The sequence below is a fragment of the Symsagittifera roscoffensis genome, chromosome 7 (genome assembly GCF_963678635.1).
Source record: "Symsagittifera roscoffensis chromosome 7, txSymRosc1.1, whole genome shotgun sequence".
NCBI classification, from domain to species: Eukaryota; Metazoa; Xenacoelomorpha; order Acoela; family Convolutidae; genus Symsagittifera; species Symsagittifera roscoffensis.
Window position 1 is genome coordinate 7,761,510 of NC_087068.1, and position 27,873 is coordinate 7,789,382.

Sequence of the window (27,873 nt, forward strand, 5' to 3'; positions counted from 1 at the left end):
TCTTACGTTTGTCTGGTTTATTACTGTATTTAACAAATCATCAATCAAAAAATTATCTGCATTAGAAAAATATATGACCAGCCTGTACAAGCGTACCGTTGATCAAAATTTTGATTTGATTTTCTGCTTTCAAATATAAAGAAAATCGACAATGTTTCAGGTAAGTTAAGCCTGTGATTTTTTACCCTCAAAAGCAAATTTCACAGTTCTTTAGTTCTTAACCACTTTGATTTCAGGAATGCGTGCTGGTCCTGTTATCTTGTTCATTCATTGATGCTTCATCCTCCAGTAAGTTTACACCAGCTCTCATATTTTCATAATAACTATTAGAAGACTTATTAAAGCCGTTCTGTTCTGCAAAGCAAATCCAAAAACCTTCAATCAGAGCTGAATTTTTGGGAAAGTACAATTTGTAACACCCAGTTTTGACTGACCAGCCCTAAAGTAATCAGAAAGTTGCCTTTGGCATAAACAAAAAACCTCAATTTTTTTAGACATAACTTCAAAAATGCGCCCCAAGTAATGAATCTTCTTGAAATACGTTTACCCGTCAGCTTCTTCAATTTGAATAATTATCACTTGATGATTTTTTCTTGCCTCATTGTTTACTAACCATAACTTTCAAAAAGTCAATCAAAAAAGCTACCAAGTATGATTTTTGTATCATTTTTGTCTGACTTGATAGCAGATGTTATTGTTAGAAAAAGTTTTGGAAGCAACATTTGGAAGTTTAGTAAAAACCATGAAACCGATGTTTGTTGTATAATCACTGAATATTTTTGAAGAAGCTGTTTTCGAAAAATTAAGTGGATTTTTTCTGCAAAAAATTTCTACCTTGAAGTCGTTTAAATAATGATTTTGTGCTTTCTTTTTAAGTTATGAGCCTTATAGTAAGTATTAACTTATAAAGTTATGTTTTCGGACAGTTCCATAAGGTGGTTACTAAATTAAAACATAGGCGCTACGCGCAATACACCGAAGGCATAGAAACTGAAGCAAAAACCAAACAACTTGAACAACTAATAATTGAAGAAGAACAGTTCTAGAACAAAAAATCGTACTAATACATGTATACACCAAAATTTTGCTATATCGAGAAAGAGCCTGAAATAACAGTTCTAGAACTAAAAATCGTACTAACACATGTATAGGTTAAATTTTTGATATATCAACGAAGATCATAAAATAACACTTCTAGAACTAAAAATCGTACTAACACATGTATACACCAAAATTTTACTATATTGACAAAGGGCCTGAAATAACAGTTCGTGAGCTAAAAATCGTACGAACACATGTATACACCAAAATTTTGCTATATTGGCAAAGATCATGAAATAACAGTTTGAGAGCTAAAAATCGTACTAACACATGTATACACCAAAATTTTGATATATTGACAAAGATCATGAAATAACAGTTCGAGAACTAAAAATCGTAATAACACATGTATACACTAAAACTTTGATATATTGACATAGATCATAAAATAACAGTTCGAGAACTAAAAATGGTACTAACACATGTATACGCTAAAATGTTGCTATATTGACGAAGAGCCTGAAATAACAATTGTAGAGCTAAAATCGTACTAACACATGTATACACCAATATTTTGCTATATCGACAAAGAGCCTGAATAAACGTTGTAGAACTAAAAATCTTACTAACACATATATACACCAAAATTTTGCTATATTGACAAAGAGCCTGAAATTTTGACAAAAGGACCTGAAATAACAATCGTAGAACTAAATGTCGTACTTACGCATTGTAGATCAATTTCTATAGCTATAATAAAATACAAAAGATACATAAATAAATAAATAAATACATAAATGAATACATAAATAAATAAATATATAAATAAATAAAAGCAAAAGTGAAATGTACAAATAATTAAATAGACATGAAAAAATAAATATGAACAAATAACCAAATAAACAGACCCATAACATGAATAAATGAAAATAAATAAATGAAATAAATACACATACATAAATAATAAAAGCAAAACTAAATGAAAGAAAGAATAATTAAATAAATATAGAAATAAATATCAACAAATAAACAAAACACACCTGATAAATAAATAAGCAATAAAAAAAATAAATCAATACATAAATAAATAAATAAATACATAAATAAATACATAAATAAATAATTAAACAAATAAATAAAAGCAAAAGTGAAATGTACAAATAATTAAATAGACATGAAAAAATATTTATGAACAAATAACCAAACAAACAGACCCATAATATAAATAAATGAAAATAAATAAATTAAATAAATACACACGCAGAAATAATAAAAGCAAAACTAAATGAAAGAAAGAAAAATTAAATAAATAAGCAAAACACGTGATAAAAATAAACAAAAATAAATATGTACATACATAAATTATAAATAAAAATAAGCAAACTAAACATAATTAAATAAATAGAAGAACAGATAATTAAATAAATAAATAACAGTTCGAGAACTAAAAATGGTACTAACACATGTATACGCTAAAATGTTGCTATATTGACGAAGAGCCTGAAATAACAATTGTAGAGCTAAAATCGTACAAACACATGTATACACCAATATTTTGCTATATCGACAAAGAGCCTGAATAAACGTTGTAGAACTAAAAATCTTACTAACACATATATACACCAAAATTTTGCTATATTGACAAAGAGCCTGAAATTTTGACAAAAGGACCTGAAATAACAATCGTAGAACTAAATGTCGTACTTACGCATTGTAGATCAATTTCTATAGCTATAATAAAATACAAAAGATACATAAATAAATAAATAAATACATAAATGAATACATAAATAAATAAATATATAAATAAATAAAAGCAAAAGTGAAATGTACAAATAATTAAATAGACATGAAAAAATAAATATGAACAAATAACCAAATAAACAGACCCATAACATGAATAAATGAAAATAAATAAATGAAATAAATACACATACATAAATAATAAAAGCAAAACTAAATGAAAGAAAGAATAATTAAATAAATATAGAAATAAATATCAACAAATAAACAAAACACACCTGATAAATAAATAAGCAATAAAAAAAATAAATCAATACATAAATAAATAAATAAATACATAAATAAATACATAAATAAATAATTAAACAAATAAATAAAAGCAAAAGTGAAATGTACAAATAATTAAATAGACATGAAAAAATATTTATGAACAAATAACCAAACAAACAGACCCATAATATAAATAAATGAAAATAAATAAATTAAATAAATACACACGCAGAAATAATAAAAGCAAAACTAAATGAAAGAAAGAATAATTAAATAAATAAACAAAACACGTGATAAAAATAAACAAAAATAAATATGTACATACATAAATTATAAATAAAAATAAGCAAACTAAACATAATTAAATAAATAGAAGAACAGATAATTAAATAAATAAAGATGAACAAATAAAGAAGCAAACATACGCAATCACGTGACATAGCGCGATATAGTCCAGCCCACATGATAATTGATAACTGTGGACGTTATTTGTCGACACTTGACAACAGACAACATTAAAAAAAAACCCATTACACGATACCATAACACCTTGACTAAAGTCTTCGGTGTAATAAGTTTATAATTTTTTTAAATGGCTACCAATTTTACTGCCTGTAAGATTTTACTGCAGAGGCGAATATTATATTATATATTTTGATACTGGGTGAGAAATAAACCTTTAAATGCTCGAATTTAAACTTATTTGATTATTTCAAATTCTTTGTACTTGGAGTTTGCCTAACAAACGAGAAATGGAATCTTTAACAGAAAAAACTTTTAAAAAAATGGATTGTGCTTTACTGATCAAATATTTTCTTGGCGCTTTTCGTCATCAAGAAAATAACAGTCTAAAAATTGTGATTGATTGTATTAAATTGGAAATAGGTAGGTTTTTTTTGGTATTTTTGACAAAATGTCAGGATTATAATATAGGAAACCTATTTTGTAACGTAACAACAAATGACTCGTTTTAGTTTTATTCACACCTTTTAGTGGTCTTCTAGCTGTTTTTTACTGTTTAACTCTCACTCTCACCGTTTGTTCTTTTGATTATCCGTAATAAGATGTTTAAATTTTGAAACGGGCTTTTACATCTGGTAGTTTTAGACACTGTCTTCTTTAGCGTATACAAATTATGGAGCTGCCTGGCAAAAAGGAGCTTGTTTTTTTTTTTCAAATTTTGACTTTGAATTGATTGAAATTCACGAGCTGTTGTAATAGTTCTGAATGAGTGCTTTGGTATTTTTTTGTAGATGCATGCGGCAAAACACCAAATTTTAATAAAAGGTTGCGCGAAAGCTTTGTAAGTTGTTACAAGGTACGTGGCCGAGAAAATTTTTTTAAAAAATCCGCAAAACTTTGAGAAGTATTTTAACCGAGAACCTAAAGTGTTGAGTTAGGACCGATGTGGTTAACTCATAGAGTAATTTCGGATAGGGTACACCGTCTGCTCGTCACGCTATCTTATTTTCGGCCGGATAGATTCGTGCAACTTCTTAGTCTAATACCGATCCTAATCTTACTCTTATACTATCTAGTCTCAGGTTGTTTAACTAGTCTCTGCTAGGCTCAATAGATCTAGGGTATACTGGTTTATTGCGGCTGCTTAAGTTCCTTTGGAGAGGCAACTAATTTCTAAGTTAAATTCAAATCTCTCTGGTGCTGAAATTACAAGTAATTTCAGCACTTACAAATAAGTGGGTTGTTAGCTAGATGGATCATGATTGGTTAATATTAAATACTTTACAGTGGTAAAATATCTAATTTATCTAATCATAAAATGTAGTTTAGATCAGGTTCCACCCATCCGGGTTTTACAGAGTTTTTTAGAATAGTCTTTCTGCAATTCAAAGGATGGATGATGGACGTTGGTATTTGGCGAACATCATATTTCTTCTGGGTTCTCTTGTTAGAGAAGTTCCAGGTTCAATCGCTGTGTCTTCTCATGACAACGACTGGGTTTTCGCAACAAACTCAAATCTGATTTCAGAATGGTTGGCTATGACAGGTTTTTCTGTTTCATGTAGAGAACTTCTTTTGGGTTGACCTTGTCTGGGAATGGCGTGAAGATTGTGCGCGGAGGGGATGCCTGGTTTCTCGGATCTGTACGTATACTTGAACATCGAGGTGGTCATTGGTCTAGTTCAATGAAGTCCTTTTCTGCGAAGTCAAGTCGTACTCTAAATCCTTTGAGTTGTGATTGTGGGCGGCATATTGATTGTGGTTGGCCATTCTTTTTCGAGTGTAGTGGGGTCATTTTGTCTTTGGATGTTCGTCTTTGGTGTTGTATGCTGATCTATATACTGCAAGGTGTAATTTACATTTTATAAAATTTTTATTAGTTTGGTGTTTTAATTATGATTTTGGTTAGTTGTTTTCACAAAAGCTTTTTGTTTTAGTTCGGTTATTTTGAAGAGTTACTCACCCTTGAGTACCTCTTATTAAAAATAGGAGTGTGGTCACAAAGCGTGGATGTAGCGCGGTGGGTTAGGCCGGCTATAGAGCATGCTCAGGACGTCCTCTCTGGTGGGTTAGGCCAGGAGTGGGAGTATGATTTCGTGCGGTTTCTGTGAGAGGTCCTGTTATGTTATAACGTTTTATGTTGGGTTTATTGCGGTTTTTCTTATGTTTCGTTGGTTGTGTCCTTTTTCCAAAAATCAAATTGTTTTTGGTATGGGTTTGTCTTTCGACTTTTTTTGTGTTTTATTATTTCTTTCTTAGACTTTATAATAGTCTTCAAAAGAATAAATTATCCAGTTTTAAACTGGGTTAATCCGGTTTGGGTACCGTTGGTTTCCTTTTCTTAGTCATGCTGTTATTCTATGATTTGTGGTGTTTAGTAAGCTGCATTGGTTAGTTTTGTTTAGTATATAATTCCTTTCCAACCGGGTTAAAGGAAAGTTAGAACGTGTTATCGTGTGTTAGAGTTGTTGAGTGTGAAAGCTTGAAACTGAAATTCATTATTTAAACAATTCTTCGTGGGCGAGCTGTGCGAGTTTGGATAGAATTTTTGCGCGAGTGAATAGAAATATCAAAAGGTTAGTACTGCATTTTCGTTTTATCAATTTACTACGTAGAATTTCAATTTTACTGCTAGTTTTTGGGAAAAATTAAATTACAAATTTTCATTATTATGAGATTTACTGCTTGTGGGGAAACAATTTATAAATTAATTTACTACATTGGTATGAATTTTATTTAATTTAGCTGGTGCAAAATATTAATAGAGTTTTGAACAATTTGAGGAAGTTTTCTATTTTTTACTTTTCTTTTGTGTATTTTGCAGATGATCGTGAGATGAAGACTAAAAATCTAAATAAGACATGGATAAAGAATGGTTAGTTTTTTAATTTGAATTTATTAGTTAAGAACATGTATAAATTATACTTACCTGTTAGTCGAAAAAACCGTGGGGGAAGATGTCGTGTATTATGTCGGAATTAGTTAGTAATTTTGCTAGTATGCGAATGATGTTTTTAGTTTGAAGCAGTGGCCAAAGCAATTGAAGTGCTTTAATGGTTTTTAGTTCTTCAGTGCCAACTGCAAACTCATAAGGTGTGTTTTGGATGAGATGATATAATTTGTGATTGTATTTAGTGTTGTGGATGAATTCTAATATCGGGATTTCTATAGGTTGAATAAATTCATGTGGGATAAGGAAGGGTCTGGATTCTTCTGCGTTGAAGGTCTTCGTGATGGGACAAAAAATATACATTTGGGTTATGGGATCATAATTGCGAAGAATACCGTGAAGGTTAGTATCTTTGATGCAATATGTGAAGTTAAGAAAAAATGGTGAAGTGTATTTAGAGTTAATAAATTGAAAACGGTGGTGTGGTTGTCTTGATGGAGTGTGTAGATCAAAGTGATTTTGTATGAAGCGATAATATGTATATGTGTGGGTTTGTTTAGTGCGTAACATAATGTCGTGTGAGCAGTGCAAATCTCGTTCATGTGGTGCAAGGAAATGGAAGGTTAGTGAAAATAATTGAAATTTTTTTTTAAAACTTTCGTAAGCTTGTGTGTCGGTTAGTGCTTCAGAAATGATGTGATCGAATTTGCGATCAAATATATTGAGTGTAAATACATATGGTGTTTTAATGAAGAATTTTTTTGTGATTTGTGGGTTAGCGAAACGGTCATCATCTAAAAATTGGACTTGGTTACCTCGGATGATGTTATGATCGTAATATTCTAGCGTATATTCGTTAGCTCGGGGTGCAGTGTATGTTTTTAGTGACTTTTTATATCCTATACAAGTAAATTGTCTATGTGTTAGTTGTGTAGTGAGTCGATATAGCATATCTTGATTTCTTTCTATATCGATGTGAGTATTAGATAAAGGTAGGCAAAGGGGGTTAGTAAAATGATAATATGATGTCCAATGAAGTGTAGGCATTAAAACTTGTTCATCTACAAAACTACGTGTGTCGTTAGTGTCGTTAGGGGTGTTCAAAGTATACTGTGGAAATGATGGTAAGGTGATGGCTAAAAAATCTTTCGTGTTAGTGTGATTTGGATGATTAATATATTCACGGGCTGTTCCTGGTTTTGTTGGAAATGGATGGTTTGGGAATTTTCTTTTGAAAGTGCGGTAAGCTCTATTAGTGCTAATTGATGATTCGGTGGATGTGGATGATGGTGCTAATGATGCGGTATAAGCTGAAGAGGGTGTAGGAGTAGGTGGGTTTGATGATTCTATTGTGGATGAAATCTAGTTTATAGTGGGGGTGTCAAGGTGGAAGGGTTGTTGTTGTAGGGTGATAAAATTATCTAGTTCTTGGGAGATTTGGGGGGTGTCTGGAGAATTGGATGATCGGTCTGAATGAAGTGAAGAGTAGGTTGGGGTGACTTGTGAAGCATAAGAGGGTGTAGAAATGGATGGGAGTAGGCTATTTGGTGGAATTGGTTGAAAAGGGGGTTTTGAAAAAACTGAGGGGTTGGTTTGAAAATTATTGGATGGAGATGGTTCAGAGTCTGCAAATTCATCAGGAGTTTCAATATTTGGGTTATTGAGTTGTGAAATGGAGTATAAAACTGAGATATGTGAATTAGTGTCTGAATTCATGCCTGATGTTATATTATTGGTTGGGAAATCGGGTGGCGGGAAAGCAAAAAGTGGAATTATTGTAATTGGAGTGTTGAGGTTGGTTGGGTGGGATTTTCGTGGGACTAGTGATAATGGATGGTTATGTGGTAGGGGTGATAACTGTGGTGCTGTAGGCGTTATGTCTACATTGTTATGTTCTTCGTCATATGTGTTCTGTCTTGTTGCTATTTTTGTGTTGTATTCTTTTATTTGTGCGTCTAAAAGAATTTTGTTTATTGATGATGAAAAAATTCCAAAAAATCCTGCAAATAGTATGCGTGCTACACTTGCTTGTCTATTTACTTGTGTGTGTATAGCGCATGTATTGTAGATTCCTTTTAAGAGTGAAAAAAGAAATCCTATAAAGTTAAACATTGCGTATAAAATAGTTAATTTTTCTAAGATGTAATAGGGCCATCCTAGAAAATCAAGAATTTCATTTTTGAGTGTAACAAAGCTAAAAATATTTATAGGTGAGATATCTTGTGGTCGGTATTTTTCACCGTTTAGATATATATAGTCTTTAATGTCTTTAAAATATCCGCTATAATCTTGTGTATAAATATCTGCAAATCCTGCGGTTTCGGCAAGTTTGCGTAAGTTTTGGTCAATTGATTGTCTTTGTATAGTGTCCATTTGTGTTAATAATTCTTGGAATTGTTGTGTTCTAATGTGATGTTGGATATCGGATTTTGAATATATTCCAATTGATTGTAGGTCAATATTTGGGTTTCGAGCAATAGCTCTAATGCTTTCAGGTGAAAATTTTTTGAGTGATTGCATTAATGTGGGATATGGGGTAAGAAGGTAATATTTATCTTCATCAGGGTTCAGTTGTACTACATTGTGGCTATTTTCTGATCCACATGGGACTGCGGTATCCCAGAAATAGGTTCGTCTTGAAAGTGTGTCAACGAAATGTACTTTATTCTTATAAAAGATAGGGATTCTTTTATAGCATCGTTTATCTTCAAAAACATATAGTGGTGATACTTTTTTGGTACAGGTATAAAACCATAAAATGTTTCCTTCGTAGTCTAAAAAATTTGATCTATTGCCTGATAGTAAATATCCTGCGTAGGGTATTTTTAATACTGCTAATGCAAGTGATTGGAGGATTTGTGTCCTTTCTAATTCGCATAGTTGGTGAAGTGTTTCTAATTCAGCGAGTGACATTTCTTGAAAAATGCGGCTAATTGTGTAGTCTGATTTCATATCTAGGTGAATATCCTAGTGAATATTACCGAAATATGTACTATTCATTAGTGATAGTTCTTGTAAACGTGTGCTTCTAGTGTCATGGGGTTTTAGATGTCCACCAGGTTGACCTTTACTCTTTTGAAAATTAACTGGTATATATGATGTTCCTTCGTTTATAGGATGAATTGTGGCGTATGGGTCGATTTTTATTTTTCCAGTGGTCATGTCGAATCCTTTTTCGTATTCAACTAATATTTCAGTGTATTGTGTTTTGTGAAGTGGGTTTCTGTATTTACATGCAAGTTCTGTTTCTTGATATATTTGAAAACGTGTCAATTTATTTTCTATATTGTGTTCCTAAAATTAGAACTTTGTTTTCGTGATGGATTTACTTGTTCATATGGAATTGACTGTATAAAATATTTTTCGTGAAATTTTATCATACGAGCGTGTATTTTTGCTACTTGAAATGTTGTACATGTGTCTTCGGGGAACCAAACAATTGTTGCTTGTGTTCGTGTTGTAGGGTCACAATAGCCTTGATCGTTTTTACAAGGTAATCTAATTCCTTGATAGATCATATTGTTGTCAGATAAATTGCGTGTGAGTTGTATTTTTTCGAGTTGTATTTTCCAATCGAAAAACATTATTTCTTGGTATCCTTTATTTTTTGTGTCTGCTTTGCATTTTGATGGGTTATTTATACCAATATGTGGTACCCAGTGTTTATCGTGTATGTCATAAGTTAATCTTCCGTGTGCGCCATTGTATGGGTATTTTTCATCTAATTTTATATGTCCTTGATATCTTTCAAGTTCTGCTTGATGTACAGAATCTGAAAAAACTTAGAAATAAACTAACTTTCTATCTGTGTTTTTATTTTTTGTGATATTTAGTCTGAGTAACTCGTTTTTACAATCTTCGGGATGGAGATGTAAAAGTCGTTCGATATTACTCTGGTAGAATGATTCGTGGTCAAGTCGGTTTTTATTTCCATTAGAGACTTGTGAACAATGTACTTTCTTTTCAGAAAATGTTGCTGTGAATTTATATCCTATAACTGTTGTTGCTCGGGCTTTTGAATAAAGTGTCGCTATGACATTTGTTGTTTCTATGGCTTGTGGTTCTGTTTCGCATTGTGATATTTGATTTATTGCATATTTGTGTAGTGTTTTTTGTTCGTTTTCTTCACAATCGTAATGTGTTACTAATAAATCTTGGGGTCCTGTGCGGGGGGAAGGGTTTATGTTTTGATTGGAGGTTACTAGAAAAAAGAATGGAGAAAAATAATATTTTTAGAATATACATGTGTATGACAATCCTGAGTATGGGTTATAAAATGTGATGTAACCAATTGTCTTTTTGGTATATCTGTCGTATTTGTATATTACTTCAGTTGTTATAAATGGTGGTGGTAGGGATTGAGCTGTTATATTTGGTGGGATTAATGGATAGGGATATTGAGTAATGTTGTTTAATTTAACCGTGATTTCAAATTTTAATTGTAGACTATTTTGTTGGAGTATTTGGATGTTATGATCACGAATGTCTTCGTGGATGTCTTGTCTATATTGTAGTCTATTTAGTGCCCAGTTGTGGAGTCGGTTACTTTCTGGGTGTTGTCCAAATAATGGTGGAGGTGCTGTGAATGTATTCCAGTCTAGTCTTAAAGGAATATTTGTTGATGATTGTTCTCGGTATCTAGCGTCGAGGTTATTTGGGAAATTGAAGTTAAAAGGCGTTGGTGAAATCTGGCTGATTGATGGTGTTGATGGTAGTGATAATGTTTCTGGTAGTGATGAGGATGTTGTTGTATCCGTTGAAATATCTATTGGATCATTGATTAAATTTGGTTCACCTTGTGTGAATGAATGTGTTGTCCAATATGGTAGTCGTGATGTTTGGTTTGTAGGGTTAAAGGGATTTTCACGTATTTGTTCAGATGTTGGTGTTGAACCTAAGTAATCTGAGGGTAGGCTTGAGGTGCTACGTTGTGAAAGAAGCGTAGGGGTTTCTGGTAATATACCGATGGGGTTTTCTGGAGTACTTTGTGATGGTCATTGGGGTATATCAAAATGAACTCGGGGAGTTTGAAAATTTCTGTTTCGTCGAGGATGTATAATTTGTCTATTTATTTCGACTGTATTTTGGTTTTGACTAGGATTTCGTATTCTACTTAATTCTTGTGGTAATGTTGGGTATAAGTTATATGTTGGTTCACTTAGAGGTGCTTGTCGTTGAACTGGTTCTAGTGGTTCTGATAAGCGAGCGTGTCGTTCTTCAAAGGTATATGGGTTATCTTGAAAGGAAATTCGTGTAGATGTTTGGGGGTTTTGGGTAGTTGAAAGTGTTGTTGGGTTATCTTGGGATGATGTCGGTGAAGACTGACTGTGTGACTGTTGGTTAGCAATTTTTGATAGGTTTTGATCTATTCTTTTAGTGAAAAAATTTATGTTTATTATAGTATTCTTCTAGAAAAAGAATTAGGAGGATTGTTGCTAGGGCGAATGTGATGATTGCTTTCTTTATACATTTGCATATTGTCAAGATGAGGGATGATAGAAATGTTATAAAAATTACAAATAGTAAGAAAAAATCTGTTCTACTAAAAATGTTCGTATCATTTAGATAAATTTTGTGAATCGTACCTGTGGATATAGTCAATAGCTTTTGAAAGCTGGAGGTATAGTTCAAATATGGAATAGAAAATTAAAAAAATATTGCAAAAAATGATTAAGATTATTACAAAAGATTCAAAGGTATCAAAAAGAAATATGATTAAAAGTTTAAATATCGTTAAAAAGTTTATGAGAATGTTAAGAATTATGTTGACTGGTCGAGAGAAGAGCATTTAAGAAATGGCTTCTCGATCGAATATTTTTTGTTGTTTGAGGCAATTTTCAAGTGTGGTCGAATTATTTATTGGTTTTTTGACAAGTGGGTTGAGTTTTGTGAAAAATTGTTGGGGGCAAATTTTATGGTGATTGGGAGGTCTTCTTTTTCTTTATTTTTATTTGTCAAATGATCTGGGGTATTTTTGAGATTTTTATACTTTAGGCTAATTAAAATGGTCGTTCTTTTACTTTAGGCTAAGTTAACAGATTTGTTTTGGGGGGTATTTGAGGTCTGAGTTGGGGAAATATTGTTGATCTTTGGGTTATTAGATAAGGGAGGGTTATGATATTATGGTGATATTTATTTTAGTTGTCAAGTTGGGGTGGTTTGCTTATTTTTGACTTGGAGGTCGCAAAGTTATAATTATAGATATGCCTGGAGTTTTATATCGTTCGTCTAGTTGATCTGTGTTAGAGTTAGAGAAAGTGACGGATTGGATGAACTATGATTATGAACTAGAATCGCTGCGTGTTTGTCAGCATGTTATTTTGAAAAATGAAAGTTCAAAATATTTCAGAGGTGCAAAAATTATTAAATATAAAATTAAAGCTGTTTTTGAAATTTGACTTTCTTTAATATTTTAGATTGTGGAATGTTTTATAGTTTTTACGTGGTTGATTTCTAAGTCGTGATGACTCTCTATGTTCTGATTTGTCGATTTGTTCTTGGGGTATTATTTTTTCTGTCTTTTTTCTATTGTTTCTTTCTTTTTGAGGTGTATTTTGATCTAGCTTTTTTGTATTGTTTTTCGTTGTAGTTGATTTTTTATTTTGGTTTTCGAGGTGAATGTCATGTTGTTCCTTTGTTTTATTTTCCATATGTGGGTTATTTTGAATAACTTTTAAACCTGTGAAAGAATATAGTTGAGTTAGTTAGCGTAGTGCGTGTTCTTTTGGGTAATAAGGTAATAGGTTGTTTCGATGTTGAACAATTTCTTTTTGGTCTGAGTCGGTGATTTTATATGTGACATCAGTGGGTTTGGCAATTATTTGGTATGGTCCTTTACGAAGGGGTTGTAATTTTTTAGCGATTCCTTTTTGAGTGTTAAAATTGGGTATTAAAACAAATGTTCCAATTTTTAAATCGGAGGCTGGTGTAAAGCGTGAATTTATTTGTTCATTAATGTTTTGCTTTTGTAACAACTTTTTTGTTACTTTTTGGTAAACTTCATTGTTTTTTTTATCTCTGTTTAAAATCCATTCGGTGTGTGTACCGGAGGCTAATTTAAGAATTTGTGGGTGATGAAAATGATCTTCATCGTGTGTGTGTAAAGGTAGGTTATAACAAATTGAGTCTTTATTCGGTTGACAATAACTTTGTGCATTTTTATGAGAGTTTGCTGTAAACATAATTGGTTTGCGTGGCTTTTGATTAAAAACCATTTCATATGGTGACATTCCTAGAGTTGTCGTGATTTGTGAATTATATGCTAAGGGAAATAGTTTTACATCTACTGACCATTCGGTGTATCTTGTATCATTTCCATTGATGATACATCTAAGATATTCTTGTAGTGAACGGTTCATACCTTCGACTAAGCCGTTTGTCCAAGGTGCGTGAGATGTACGTGGTTTGTGTTTGATGTTATATAAATGACATATTGTGATGATTTCATTATTTATGAATTCTGTACCGTTGTCTGTGACTAAAGTTTCTGGTAGTCCGAATTTGGCTATCCAGTGTTCATAAAGTGTTGTGTAAGCGTAATAAGCGTTACAATGTGGTACTGGGTTAAGTGCTACATAATGGGTAAATGCGTCAACAATTACCATAATGTAGGAGTTTCCTTCGGATGAGGGTGAAATTGGTCCTTTTGTATCAAATGAAATACGGTGGTTAAAGTACAAACTTTGTCCTTTAAAATCTTGTTTTTGTGCTATTAGTTTTTGATTTGGATAAGGTTTATTTAGCTGACATACTATACAATCATTGCATAGTACTTTTATCCAAATTGGTGCATTTGGAAAATAAAAGTTTTGTATGAAATTTGAATATGTTTTCTCTGATCCAGAGTGTCCTTTAATGTTTTGTGTATGTGAAATATTAAAAGCTATCAGAATCATACTTAGAGGGAGACAGGGAACTATAGATTCATTTAATTGGTATTCTAGAAGGTCTGTGTTTTCATTAATTGTTGTATTATTAAATTTTCGAAAATATCTGAGGAGTGTTTTATTTTCTAAAATAGTTGTATCTGCCTTGACGGGTTTAGTTTTATATTTGTGCCATGATTTTAGTTGTCTAATTACTGGGTCGAGATTTTGATATTGTTTCAAAGTATTAATTGTAATTTTATCTGTTGGGGGGAGAAAAATGTTTTCAATTTCTAATTTAGATAAAGGAATTGTATCAAGTGGGTCATGGAGGTCAAAAACTTGATTTATTGTGTATTTTGAATCGTTTGTTTGTGGTCCTGATAAATTTATTTTATCAGTTAGATTTTCTTTTTCAATTAATGGAAAAAGGTCTTTTTTATGCGGGTGTTGTTTTACTCTTTTTTGTTGGGTGTTATTTTTTATCCATTGTGAATATGGAATTGGTTTAAAAGTTGATGTTCCAAGTAGATCAACTTCGTAGTGGTTATTTAGGCAATCTAAATAAAGTGGGAAGTGTTGTAGATTGTTTATCTGTGATTGTTCAACGTCAGTTTTTACTGCATATTTGCATTCTAGTTGGGGTGATGTTTCGTTTTCTGCAAGGTAGAATTTTATATCTTTGGGTATTTCAACTGTAGTTTTACGTGTAAGTAATTCAGGTGGTGTATTTCGGCTTAAAGTGTCTGGTAATGCAAGATTCTTTCCTGCTGTCCAAACTATATGTAAGTAATTGAAATCTTTCCTGCTGTCCAAACTATATGTAAGTAATTAGAATTAATTGAAATCTATAAACTCGGTGATTTGGATTGGATTCAGAAATTCATATTCTGTTAGTGTATATATTATGGCTGTACATTCTCTCATTAGAGTTGAGAGTCGTAGCTCTGCTTGAGTGAATAATCGAGAATTTGCTGATATAAGGTTCATTTTGTTTGTACCATTGTGTGATTGTAATAATGCTGCGCCGATGCCAAAATTCGAAGCATCGCACATTGCATAGAATGGTTGATTTGGATCTGGAATTGTATTCAAAATTTGTTCAGTTAAGAGTTTTTTAATTTCTTCAAATCGTGCTTGATGTTCTGTGTTCCATTCAAAATTATTTTGTTGTCTAAGTATATTATAGAATGGTCTTAGGTATAATTGCATTTTATAGACATATTTGCTTAAAAAGTTTAACATTCCAAGGAATTCTTGGATTTTCTTTTTGTTTGTTGGTGGTTGGAGCTTCTGAATAGCATCAATGCGTGATTTTAATGGAGTGATTGTTTTTCTTTCTATATTATGTCCTAAGAATTTTACTCTTGTTAAAAAAAAGTGTGATTTATCGGGGGCGGCCTTCAGATTTTCGTTCTGAAGTATTTTGTGATAGTGTTCTAAAACATTGAACATTTCTTCTTTTGTCTGTGATTGCATAAAAACATCGTCTAAATAGGTAATTGCGTTTTTGTTGAGTATTAGTGGTCTAAAAATTTTGCTCATAAAAGCTGAAAATGCTGCTGGTCCTATGGATATTCCATAGAATAGGCGGTTGAATTCATATTGCTGATTTCCAATAACAAATTGTGTTAAGCGTCGCGATTGTTCATCTAGTGGCATTTGATTATATGCACTATTCATATCTAGGGTTGTAAAGTGTTTTCCGTTTATTTTTGTTAAAATAACTTGTATTGGTTCAATAGGCCAATTGCATTTTGATTCGTCTATTAGTGAATTAAGGTATCTAGCGTCTAGAACTATTTTTAATGATTCTCCTTTTGCTAGGATGATAACAGGGTTGATAAATGTGTTACCTTTTGGTTGTTCTTCTTTGTTTACCGGTGATATAATTTTGTATTGTTCTAAAATATCGAGTAATCTGTTTACTTTATCGTGTAAGTGAATTGGTACTTTACTTGCTCTTTGTTTTTTGAAAACTGCGTCAGGTTTTAATGGGAGATGTAGTGATGAGCTGATTTTGCCAACATCAAATTTGGATGTTGCATAGACTGATGAATATTTTATTAGCTGTTTGGCTAATTTATCAAATTCGTCTTGTGTTATTTGTGAATGTTGGAAGTTAAACATTATTAAAAATTTCTGTTGATTCTCTGTATAGTTATTTATGTTGAATGTAGGTTTTAAATATGGGGTTTTTGTGAAATAATCTGTATTTCTTTTTTCATTACTTATTATATTATTTATGGATAATTCTTCATTAAGAATTGTGGATTGATAAATATCTAATAATTGGAGTATATTATTTACGCGGTATGCTTTTTCGTGTATTGGTGATATCGTAGCGTTGGTTTCGCAATAGCCTAAAAGTCCTAAAGGTAATGTTACTTGATAGGGTGTATTATTGTATACATGTAGAGAAATAATATCTGAATTCGAGTTTTTCAAATATTTTATGGATGAGATTGTGATTTTGAAAAACTTATGGATAGGTTTGAATTCAAAATCTGACATATAGAGTTGTTGTTTATTTTGTTTTTTATCATATTGGTGAACTTGTTTTATTGAAAAATTATATATGTTTCCTGATAGTAGTTTCAGGTGTTTTCTTTGTTGGTTATATATTGGATAAAATTTTGAAAAGAATGGTGGTTGTTTATTTAATCTTTGAAAAAATGTTAGGGATGTGTCTTTTGTTTTTGTGTATTTATCTTTTATTATTATTTTACTATTCAAGATGTTAATTGTTGGTATATATTTAGAGATAAATGGTATTCCAATGATATTGTGTTTAATATCAGTGATATGAAATATTTGTTTAAATGGTTTATTTAAAATTTTATTCTGCTCTATTGTTCTTGTGGGGAGAAAAAATAATTGAATTTTTCCATAGTTTACCAATGTTGATCCTTGTGCTGTTGCTAGTTTACTGGAGGTTTCAAGAGGCGTTAGTTTTGAGTGTAATGTTTTTATCTCATTCCATGTGAGAATGTTTATTATGTTTGATTCTGCTCCTGAATCAATTAAAAAATCAATTTCAAGATCTGGTGGTTGAAATTCTTTGTTTGATTTGTAGTGTTGATTTCGTTAGTTTCTTGTGTCGTTTGTGTGGATTGGATGGGTTCAATATAATAATTGTGAAGGAGTTCTAATTGGTTTTCATATATATGTGATGAAAAAGGTTGTTCATATATAATAGGTTCGTAGTCATTTTCAACTGCTATCATATTGATGGAGATAGTGTTTTCTGTATCACTTTCTGAATCTGATGATCCACAGTTTATTTGATTTAGTTGTAGTGTATCATCTACTGTGTCATCAATACCTGGGGGGTCTGATGTTGTTTCCGGATTTGATTGTACTTGATTTATATGTCTTTGATGTTTAGGTGTACTACTTCTGTGGCGATTGTTGGACTTATTATAATGGTTATTATTTCTGTGTGGTGAATGGGAATAATTTCTATAACGATTATTATAACTTGAATGTCGATTTTGTGAATTGTTTTGTGATCTGTTTTGATAATTATCGTTTGATCTGTTATAGTTTGATCTGTTATATGAGTTATTCCTTGATCGATTATTCGGGTAATTCTGATTTCGGTTGTTTGAATAACTTCTATTTCGATTATTGGAGTAGTTTCTAGTTCTATTATATGATGAGTTTCGTGATTGATTGTTTGGATAGTATTTATTCCTTGATTGGGAATTAGATCTAGAAACAAATTGTGTTGTATTTGAATTTGATCTGGAGTAGTTATTTCGACTATTTGGTCTATTGTAATGATTTTGTGATGAATTTTGTGTATTTCTTCGTTCTGGTGATCTTCCTCTATAACTTGAGTTATATGGTGATTGAGTTCTCGTGTAATTGGTATTGTTCGGAAGTGGTTTTCCTGAACTGTTGTTGCTGTATACATTTTTGTTCGGTAGATTTTGATTTTTTTTCATGTACTGATAGAACGATTTATTTGGTTCTTTATATTTTTGAGGTTTGTTTTGATTGTCCTATTGTTTTTGTCTACATTCAGAAATACTATGTCCGTATCGTCGGCAATAATTACACCATTTTTTGAAAGATGGTTTGCCTTTAAAGTTTGGGTGTTTTTCCATAAATATTGAGTATTTCAGTGACTTTTTCAACGAGGTCTGTATCTGATTCCTGTATATTATTGATATTTGTGGTATTTGTTTCAATTCGGTTAACGTATTGTAATTTCAGATTTTCTGTTTCTTCAAGTTTCATTGTGATTTCCGCTTGCTCTAGTTTGTCTACTAGTTTTCGAAAATCTAAATTGGGCTCTCGAATTGAGGAGGGATGGGATGCTCTCTTTTTTATTGCTATTTTCCTTAATTGAGGTGTTAAGGTCATCATTAAGATTTCTGTCATTTTTGTGTTTTTATAGTCGTGTGTATTTAATGAATATGCTTTTCGAACTAGTGTTTCGATACGTACTGCTAATTGTTTGATGGTTTCATTTGGTAATCTGCGAATTTCATTACATAAAATTCTTTGTTGTTGTTTGTTTCTTTCGGAGTCAAACATTTTTGAAAATTCTTGTGTAAATCTTTTCCAATTTGATTTTATTTCTATAGGCAATACTGAAAACCATTTTTGGGCTGCGCCGTCTAAGGTTGTCTGTATCAACGCTCTGCGTCGATGTATCCAGTTTTGATGTAGTGGCGTATTAATTGGTTCAGGTCCTATATTTAAAATTAAATTTGCTGTTACTGCATTTAAATAATCTTCTACAGAATATTCAGGGTCTGTTCCTGTGAATACCATTAATGGTTTGTTTGATGTTATTGATGATCCACCCATAAGGTATGGATTCATTGTCATTTGTAATGATTCTGCTGCATTTGGCATTTGTGAAAAATTTGAAAGTTGATTTTTTGTTATTTCGTGTTGTTGAAGGTAATATGGAAGTAGTATTTCATTTTGCATTTGTGTTGGTTGATACGAGTGTGTAATCATTGGGTTTTGTGGCTGAATTGGTTGAAAAGATTGTGTATTAATTGGGTTTTGCATTTGTATTGGTTGTTGATTTTGTGTATCTATTTGATGTGGAGAAAAAATTCTATGATATGTATATGGTTTTTGCTCTCCTTGTCCGCGATATTCTTGGGTATATGGTGCAAATATATCTGGTTGTAAATAATCATCATCAGAGGATAGGTAATCCGTTTGATGAGGTGCTTATTTTTTATTTTTATTCTGTTGAAAGAATGTGTAGTTTTCACTACGATCCTGTGGAGGATGTGAATTAGTTTGAAAGTTTACTGAGTTGGTTGTTGCCATTGGATTATCCCAATATCGAGATCTTATCTGATTATTATTATTTTTTCGTGGGGGATAGTTTGTTTTTGATGAATGTGTGTAATTATAATTGTGTTCCGCAAAATTGTTTCTTGTGAACGTTCTGCGTGTTTTTGACGGTATTGTCATGGGTCTATATGTTTGATAATCCATTTGTGAATATTTTGGAGCAACCGAAGGTTTAACGGTTGATTGTAAGGTTACCTGTGCTAGTGAAGTGTTTGTATTTCTTGGTGTTGTTAAATTTGGACGTATCGGTGAAATACTTTGTTGTGTAGTTGTTGTTGTTTGGACAATTTCTTCATTTATGAAGTGTGATGGTGTCTGAATATCTTGATGAGTGAGATTCCTAGTTCCATTAAGGTTTTCATTGTGTATGACGGTCGAATTTAAACTGTTATTTCGCGTATCAGGTAAAAATGTTTTGTAGTTTAATGGTGTTGCATCAATGGTTAATGGTACTACTCTTACATAATCTCTTGTATAAGATATTGTACTTATTGCTTGACTTGAGATTGATTGTGGGATATTTATGAAAACATAATGAGACCATTCGGGGTCCCAAACGTAGTCTGATTGTTCTGTGATGGCGGTATCATCGTTTGAATTTTGAGGTCTAAATTTTTTTCTTGCTTGTGAAATGAAATCTATATTATGTGTGAAATAATCTATTATAAACCATGCCAAAATTTTTTGTAAGTCATGTTTTGTATGTTGTGAAACTTCATCTTTAGTGAAATTTTCTTTAATTATATGTAGGAAAGTTGAAAATAGTGTGATTTCATGTCGTACCCTTATATGTTTAGATGTCTCTGTCGGTGAGACATTTGGGATTGGGATTTCGTTTTGAGATATAGATATTGAGATATAACTATAAATTATTGCAAAGGATGATAACAGGGTTGATAAATGTGTTACCTTTTGGTTGTTCTTCTTTGTTTACCGGTGATATAATTTTGTATTGTTCTAAAATATCGAGTAATCTGTTTACTTTATCGTGTAAGTGAATTGGTACTTTACTTGCTCTTTGTTTTTTGAAAACTGCGTCAGGTTTTAATGGGAGATGTAGTGATGAGCTGATTTTGCCAACATCAAATTTGGATGTTGCATAGACTGATGAATATTTTATTAGCTGTTTGGCTAATTTATCAAATTCGTCTTGTGTTATTTGTGAATGTTGGAAGTTAAACATTATTAAAAATTTCTGTTGATTCTCTGTATAGTTATTTATGTTGAATGTAGGTTTTAAATATGGGGTTTTTGTGAAATAATCTGTATTTCTTTTTTCATTACTTATTATATTATTTATGGATAATTCTTCATTAAGAATTGTGGATTGATAAATATCTAATAATTGGAGTATATTATTTACGCGGTATGCTTTTTCGTGTATTGGTGATATCGTAGCGTTGGTTTCGCAATAGCCTAAAAGTCCTAAAGGTAATGTTACTTGATAGGGTGTATTATTGTATACATGTAGAGAAATAATATCTGAATTCGAGTTTTTCAAATATTTTATGGATGAGATTGTGATTTTGAAAAACTTATGGATAGGTTTGAATTCAAAATCTGACATATAGAGTTGTTGTTTATTTTGTTTTTTATCATATTGGTGAACTTGTTTTATTGAAAAATTATATATGTTTCCTGATAGTAGTTTCAGGTGTTTTCTTTGTTGGTTATATATTGGATAAAATTTTGAAAAGAATGGTGGTTGTTTATTTAATCTTTGAAAAAATGTTAGGGATGTGTCTTTTGTTTTTGTGTATTTATCTTTTATTATTATTTTACTATTCAAGATGTTAATTGTTGGTAAATATTTAGAGATAAATGGTATTCCAATGATATTGTGTTTAATATCAGTGATATGAAATATTTGTTTAAATGGTTTATTTAAAATTTTATTCTGCTCTATTGTTCTTGTGGGGAGAAAAAATAATTGAATTTTTCCATAGTTTACCAATGTTGATCCTTGTGCTGTTGCTAGTTTACTGGAGGTTTCAAGAGGCGTTAGTTTTGAGTGTAATGTTTTTATCTCATTCCATGTGAGAATGTTTATTATGTTTGATTCTGCTCCTGAATCAATTAAAAAATCAATTTCAAGATCTGGTGGTTGAAATTCTTTGTTTGATTTGTAGTGTTGATTTCGTTAGTTTCTTGTGTCGTTTGTGTGGATTGGATGGGTTCAATATAATAATTGTGAAGGAGTTCTAATTGGTTTTCATATATATGTGATGAAAAAGGTTGTTCATATATAATAGGTTCGTAGTCATTTTCAACTGCTATCATATTGATGGAGATAGTGTTTTCTGTATCACTTTCTGAATCTGATGATCCACAGTTTATTTGATTTAGTTGTAGTGTATCATCTACTGTGTCATCAATACCTGGGGGGTCTGATGTTGTTTCCGGATTTGATTGTACTTGATTTATATGTCTTTGATGTTTAGGTGTACTACTTCTGTGGCGATTGTTGGACTTATTATAATGGTTATTATTTCTGTGTGGTGAATGGGAATAATTTCTATAACGATTATTATAACTTGAATGTCGATTTTGTGAATTGTTTTGTGATCTGTTTTGATAATTATCGTTTGATCTGTTATAGTTTGATCTGTTATATGAGTTATTCCTTGATCGATTATTCGGGTAATTCTGATTTCGGTTGTTTGAATAACTTCTATTTCGATTATTGGAGTAGTTTCTAGTTCTATTATATGATGAGTTTCGTGATTGATTGTTTGGATAGTATTTATTCCTTGATTGGGAATTAGATCTAGAAACAAATTGTGTTGTATTTGAATTTGATCTGGAGTAGTTATTTCGACTATTTGGTCTATTGTAATGATTTTGTGATGAATTTTGTGTATTTCTTCGTTCTGGTGATCTTCCTCTATAACTTGAGTTATATGGTGATTGAGTTCTCGTGTAATTGGTATTGTTCGGAAGTGGTTTTCCTGAACTGTTGTTGCTGTATACATTTTTGTTCGGTAGATTTTGATTTTTTTTCATGTACTGATAGAACGATTTATTTGGTTCTTTATATTTTTGAGGTTTGTTTTGATTGTCCTATTGTTTTTGTCTACATTCAGAAATACTATGTCCGTATCGTCGGCAATAATTACACCATTTTTTGAAAGATGGTTTGCCTTTAAAGTTTGGGTGTTTTTCCATAAATATTGAGTATTTCAGTGATTTTTTCAACGAGGTCTGTATCTGATTCCTGTATATTGTTGATATTTGTGGTATTTGTTTCAATTCGGTTAACGTATTGTAATTTCAGATTTTCTGTTTCTTCAAGTTTCATTGTGATTTCCGCTTGCTCTAGTTTGTCTACTAGTTTTCGAAAATCTAAATTGGGCTCTCGAATTGAGGAGGGATGGGATGCTCTCTTTTTTATTGCTATTTTCCTTAATTGAGGTGTTAAGGTCATCATTAAGATTTCTGTCATTTTTGTGTTTTTATAGTCGTGTGTATTTAATGAATATGCTTTTCGAACTAGTGTTTCGATACGTACTGCTAATTGTTTGATGGTTTCATTTGGTAATCTGCGAATTTCATTACATAAAATTCTTTGTTGTTGTTTGTTTCTTTCGGAGTCAAACATTTTTGAAAATTCTTGTGTAAATCTTTTCCAATTTGATTTTATTTCTATAGGCAATACTGAAAACCATTTTTGGGCTGCGCCGTCTAAGGTTGTCTGTATCAACGCTCTGCGTCGATGTATCCAGTTTTGATGTAGTGGCGTATTAATTGGTTCAGGTCCTATATTTAAAATTAAATTTGCTGTTACTGCATTTAAATAATCTTCTACAGAATATTCAGGGTCTGTTCCTGTGAATACCATTAATGGTTTGTTTGATGTTATTGATGATCCACCCATAAGGTATGGATTCATTGTCATTTGTAATGATTCTGCTGCATTTGGCATTTGTGAAAAATTTGAAAGTTGATTTTTTGTTATTTCGTGTTGTTGAAGGTAATATGGAAGTAGTATTTCATTTTGCATTTGTGTTGGTTGATACGAGTGTGTAATCATTGGGTTTTGTGGCTGAATTGGTTGAAAAGATTGTGTATTAATTGGGTTTTGCATTTGTATTGGTTGTTGATTTTGTGTATCTATTTGATGTGGAGAAAAAATTCTATGATATGTATATGGTTTTTGCTCTCCTTGTCCGCGATATTCTTGGGTATATGGTGCAAATATATCTGGTTGTAAATAATCATCATCAGAGGATAGGTAATCCGTTTGATGAGGTGCTTATTTTTTATTTTTATTCTGTTGAAAGAATGTGTAGTTTTCACTACGATCCTGTGGAGGATGTGAATTAGTTTGAAAGTTTACTGAGTTGGTTGTTGCCATTGGATTATCCCAATATCGAGATCTTATCTGATTATTATTATTTTTTCGTGGGGGATAGTTTGTTTTTGATGAATGTGTGTAATTATAATTGTGTTCCGCAAAATTGTTTCTTGTGAACGTTCTGCGTGTTTTTGACGGTATTGTCATGGGTCTATATGTTTGATAATCCATTTGTGAATATTTTGGAGCAACCGAAGGTTTAACGGTTGATTGTAAGGTTACCTGTGCTAGTGAAGTGTTTGTATTTCTTGGTGTTGTTAAATTTGGACGTATCGGTGAAATACTTTGTTGTGTAGTTGTTGTTGTTTGGACAATTTCTTCATTTATGAAGTGTGATGGTGTCTGAATATCTTGATGAGTGAGATTCCTAGTTCCATTAAGGTTTTCATTGTGTATGACGGTCGAATTTAAACTGTTATTTCGCGTATCAGGTAAAAATGTTTTGTAGTTTAATGGTGTTGCATCAATGGTTAATGGTACTACTCTTACATAATCTCTTGTATAAGATATTGTACTTATTGCTTGACTTGAGATTGATTGTGGGATATTTATGAAAACATAATGAGACCATTCGGGGTCCCAAACGTAGTCTGATTGTTCTGTGATGGCGGTATCATCGTTTGAATTTTGAGGTCTAAATTTTTTTCTTGCTTGTGAAATGAAATCTATATTATGTGTGAAATAATCTATTATAAACCATGCCAAAATTTTTTGTAAGTCATGTTTTGTATGTTGTGAAACTTCATCTTTAGTGAAATTTTCTTTAATTATATGTAGGAAAGTTGAAAATAGTGTGATTTCATGTCGTACCCTTATATGTTTAGATGTCTCTGTCGGTGAGACATTTGGGATTGGGATTTCGTTTTGAGATATAGATATTGAGATATAACTATAAATTATTACAAAAACTTCATTAGTAAATATGGAGTTTGCTCTTTGTGAGTTATTATATTGTATGCTTTTTATATATTCTGAGAATACTTTTGAAAATTCTAAATCAAGGTCGTCTGTTTGAATTACATATTTGCAGTGATTCGGGTTTGGTGAGCTGAATTCTATGGTGTAGATTCCGTATTGTTGTGTCAAATTACATATATCTTTCAGATAGTGATCAATAATTTGTCTTTTGATTTTTACATCTGGGAACTCTGCTTTACATGGGCTGATTCCGGGTTCAAATATAATTAGGAGTAAATTCTTGCAAAAATTATGCTGTCCTCTATTATCGGGTGCATCTACGAGGAAGGGGTAGATATCGTCATCATCTGGACTATCTTCACTTGGAGTGTGTGTTTGGCTCATTTTTTTGTTTAATGACTGTTAATAGGTAATTATCGATGTGTTTAATTGGTTGATTCCAATTATATAAATGTACTGGTTTGTGTTTATATTGCTTTTTTATTCTTCTTTTTCCTCTTTTTGATGAATTTGAAGTTGTTTCTGAGTCGGAAAAATATAATTGATCGTGAATGGGGCAATTTTTTATCTATAGATTCTTTTAATTTATAAAGTTCTTCTAAATTGCTGGCTTCTGATTCTGAAAATGCGTTTCTATTTTTGGAAAATCTTTTTCGTGTTATTTGTCTTTGTTTGGTTATTATTTTCCTTTTTAGTGTTTGTCGTTTTGTTCTAATATATCCAACTGTTTGTGTATGAGGTGTGATTACAAGGTCGTATTTTTTGTTATCTATTTCACAGTTGTGTAAAACGATTGTTTGTTTGTTTCCTAGATTTTTAATTGACATAAGGTTTAGGATGACGGATGCAAAAGTTGTTAGATGATTTCTATTTTCTTAAACTGTTAGTTCTTACGATTTTTTTTTGGTTAGCTTAACCTGGGTCTATTTTTTCAGGGTTGGAGAGAAAAGTATATCGATTCCGAAGAATGATTTTTTACTTTCTCGTGGCTAGTATAAGCTAAGGTGTTAACTTACTTAATCTTACTTAGGGGTAGTGATTGTGTTCAAGGGTTGGAGAATAGTAAATCGATCCACAAGTTTCAGGTATAATTAGAACGCCAGTGGTTCGTTAGATACTATTTTAAACTTACTAAGTCTAAGATTTATCCTGGGTCTTGATAAGAGGAGGGTTCAAGTAAGTGAAGGATGAATAACCGAAGTTCTTCACTGTTTATCCTAATTTGAATGATTGGTTTTGTTTAAAAATTTCTATTAGTCTTGGGTTTTTTGAAAGGGTTGGATAGTGAATCGACGTTTGAGGTCGTTAGACACTAGCTAAGTGGGTGGGGGAGAACAAAATTGTTCTTTTTGATCCAAGGATAGGCCTTGATGATCAAGTTTTAAATTTAATTAAATAGAAAATGAATTAAGATCCAAGGATAAGCCTTGATGATCTGATTTTAAAATTAAGTGAATTTAAGTTTAAAATGGTTTAAATTTGTTTAAGAAAAAGATTTAGTTTTTTAATGATATTAGTGAGCTTATGAATGCTGTTATGTTTAGGTGATGAAGCTGGGACAACTGATGATTTTATGATTACTAACAGTTTATTGTCATGCTACTAATTTTTGTTTTGATTTTCAATAAATATTTTCCAAACATGTTTTATATAATACTGCAGAATTTTAGGAAAACGATCTGAGATCTTTTTATCAATCGTTATTGTATATTAATAGTTTTGTTTAGCGCCTGAGATGATTATGAAGATTGACTTCAAGATTTTATGTTTGCAAATGAAAATCTAAATTCATTGCTAATAAAATTCTAAATATAAAAGTCTGTGTTGGCTTTGCCGTACTATCATATAACTATTTGGTAAGTTTCTACTTTGTCGTATGTCGTTTCTGGTTCGAGGTCTTCTTGCAATTCCGGGTAGTTCTGTTATCGTTCGGAATATTGGCTCTGATCTATTGAGTCGTAGAGACATTTCGATTAAATTATCGTCGTATAACATTTTAAAAATGTTTTGTCTAAATTCTAATATATTTTTGGTTAATTCTAAGCTATTAAGGTCTTGTTCGAGACTTATGGTCGCACCAGATAAGTTAGGACCGATGTGGTTAATTCATAGAGTAATTTCGGATAGGGTACACCGTCTGCTCGTCACGCTATCTTATTTTCGGCCGGATAGATTCGTGCAACTTCTTAGTCTAATACCGATCCTAATCTTACTCTTATACTATCTAGTCTCAGGTTGTTTAACTAGTCTCTGCTAGGCTCAATAGATCTAGGGTATACTGGTTTATTGCGGCTGCTTAAGTTCCTTTGGAGAGGCAACTAATTTCTAAGTTAAATTCAAATCTCTCTGGTGCTGAAATTACAAGTAATTTCAGCACTTACAAATAAGTGGGTTGTTAGTTAGATGGATCATGATTGGTTAATATTAAATACTTTACAGTGGTAAAATATCTAATTTATCCAATCATAAAATGTAGTTTAGATCAGGTTCCAGTGTTGAAATTAGCGCTTCATTAATACTGCTATAGGCACTCTTAGAAATCTTCGGATTATTTGATTGATTTATTGGTATAATCCTAAAGAGCGTCGGCTCACTGTTGTGTGAAACCACACAATACTGAACGAAACCACAAATTGAATGCAATCGGATAAATATTTTTTCAGCATTATTTCTTACTGTGAGCAAAACAACTTCTCCTGGTGTTTACATTCTGGAAACACAGGTAGTGCAAACACTACCAGACTTCTTCGGCTACCGATACACATTCCAAAATGTCGCAACTCTCGGAGACCCGAACTCCACCCGAGTGTTCGAAAGAGTCGGAACAGGAATCTATTCGACTTTAAGCTCAATAAAAAGTTGGAGTATAATTGAAAAATCTCTCCCTGAATTAAGAAACAGAAAATTTTTGTAGAAAAGTTAAGAGGCAAACTGCTGAACTATAACGGCGACTTAAAAAGAAAAAGAAAAAATTTATCACGTGAACAGTTTTCTCCATATTT

The 27,873-nt window shown here is 31.6% G+C and overlaps 1 long non-coding RNA gene across 1 annotated transcript; it reads left to right on the forward strand.

The window, feature by feature from the left end:
* On the forward strand, positions 1-27,693 carry LOC134850909 (uncharacterized). The gene is made up of 3 exons (XR_010164210.1): positions 1-160; positions 237-288; positions 27,535-27,693. It is a non-coding gene; the product is annotated as an uncharacterized LOC134850909 (long non-coding RNA).
* The last annotated feature ends 180 nt before the right edge of the window (positions 27,694-27,873 follow it).